The 2270-nt window shown below is 36.2% G+C and overlaps 1 long non-coding RNA gene across 1 annotated transcript; it reads right to left on the bottom strand.

Annotated features, from left to right (window-relative positions):
- Positions 1-580: 580 nt before the first annotated feature.
- LOC131220531 (uncharacterized) lies at positions 581-1977 on the bottom strand. The gene is made up of 3 exons (XR_009158665.1): positions 1894-1977; positions 915-1211; positions 581-784 (listed from the first exon to the last, which is right to left on the bottom strand). It is a non-coding gene; the product is annotated as an uncharacterized LOC131220531 (long non-coding RNA).
- Between the last annotated feature and the right edge of the window lie 293 nt (positions 1978-2270).

Below are 2270 nucleotides of genomic sequence, written 5' to 3'. Positions count from 1 at the left end.
GTACAACTTTATAATAAAAATTATATATATTTACAACAATAAGTTTACAATTGCCTGAATACATTAGAAATAAATAAAAAATGCAATTACACTCTGAAAGAGGAACTTGTCTTTGCATTGCATATCCAGGCAGAGCTTTTTTTGGGCTTGCATTGTAACTATTAAAATCAAAATAAAGACCATAAGCAATTTGATTAGCCAAAAAAGAACATAAAGATTCAAAAACTAAACATGCAAAAGAGTAACTATTTAACAACTAAACCTAAAGGATCACAATATAAGCTTATCAAGTGTAATCATGCAACTGGAGGAATGACATCTCACCCAGAAATTCCCCATCGTAGAACCAAGCAATAAACTGCAGCTATATTTCAAAAATAATAATAATAAATAAATAAAATAAAATAATCATAACAGCATGCATATGGATCTGCAATTTATAGCACAACCTTCTAGTACATTCTGGACTGTCTATCTTTCTACAATTTTCACATGTTAATTATCTGATACCCTACCTTACAAGGAAAACCTCGGCTTCAATGGTGTTTGCCAAACCTAGCCGCCTTACATAAGATACCTCAGGATCCTTAAGCTTCTGCCAGGCTGAATTTGTTACATTTGTCTAATTAAGAACAGATACCAAATAGACTGAGATACCCACAAAATTGAAAGGATGAGAAGGATAGAATTCCATTACATTACCTCACGCTTTTTCGATTGAGCTTCTACTTTTGCATTTTGGAGATTCACCCAAGCTTGAATTTTCGCTTCTTCTCTCTGATACCTGCAACCAAAACATATAAATCTAGACTTCTAAAGAACTTGCAATGAAGAAGTAAGAACATAGAAATTAATGGACAGAACTAGATAATTCAGTGCTCGACAATAAATCTCTAAATCTCAATCACATTCACCTGATACAACAGTCTTTCTTTTCTTTGTCTTCCCAAACAGAAGCTCTCAACTCAGCAAGTCTTCCTGCAACCCCCTATCTCAAAATGCCTCAAGCTCTTTGATATCTCCTCTTCCTCCTCTTCCCTCAAGCTCCAATTCGACACAATTGAATCAAACTGTGTCCCGGACTGGAGCTTACCGCAGTGGTGGTCCTGAAGCTCAGAACTGTTCTATATGATCATAAACTGCCCTTCTAGTGGTTGTATGATAATACTATTCTGTTGTGAAGTTGCTATTAATACTCAGTAACTCCCAGCCTAAAAAGAAAATACATCATCAGTTCCATGTTCTTGCGCCATGATATTCTTCTATTGCCTTTGACTGAGCTGTCCTTGGGCTTAATTTGTTTTTCCCTACATGCATATGTTGTGAGATGATGGAATTAATTGATGATTACTCATTTGTCATGTTTGGTCTGTAGTATGTTTTATGGGACAGCAGTATTGATGATTAAACATGTTATGTGGTTGAATATGTTGCCAGATAAATGGACATCTTTCATTCTTGTTCCCAAGATTGGATAACACAGAACGTGCTGCTGTATAAATAATGTCAATGGATACATGAGATGAGTGCATTTCATTACATTGTAAAATCATGGAACCCACCAAAGTATGAAAATTTTGGTCATTATAGCAATGGTTGCATCTTGACCATATTTCTTCTTTATAACAGCCTGCATCATATCATGCTATCAGGACATGATGCAAATAGAATAAGCAAAAGAGAAGATTATGATCTGAGTAGTAAACATGGACAAGGAATAAGAAGAAAAGAGCATTATCGTGGACCCTTTTTTTTTTCTTCTTTAGAAAACCCTTCTCAAATCCAAACTTTTTTTTCCCTTCCATGCAACAAACCAATCCATCCCTAACCCACATAAAAAATCTATGCACACAGTTTATGCCTCTGTAACTGCTAAAAAATGAGAGGAGCAACCTTTGGCGGAAGTTGTTTGATGAGGAGCAGCAATGTCTGTAAAATCAAATTTGAAAAGCATAGTCCAATTAGTGCGTATTCCAATAACCTGAAGCAAAGATTTCATGTCATTGGTTGGGATAATAAATAAATGGAAAAGCTAAAGGTAAAGCCACCTTTCAGACTGCCAAAAAAACCACAACAAGTACCAGGAACTGCTAGTGTGTCACTGCTAAAACGCACTCTGGACATCTAGCGAAATCATAACAATTACCTAGTAGTAGGAAGTTCACGCAGAACAATATCAAGAACCTGAAGAGCTTCTGGGGGTGCATCTGCCTGCTACCCAACCAAGAACAATCCCAAATGGTGTAGGTCAGCATGTGCAGCACGCTTGA

Source organism: Magnolia sinica, chromosome 12 (genome assembly GCF_029962835.1).
Source record: "Magnolia sinica isolate HGM2019 chromosome 12, MsV1, whole genome shotgun sequence".
Lineage (NCBI taxonomy): Eukaryota > Viridiplantae > Streptophyta > Magnoliopsida > Magnoliales > Magnoliaceae > Magnolia > Magnolia sinica.
Note: the sequence above shows the minus strand (reverse complement) of the source record. Positions and strands in the feature narration are given on the sequence as shown.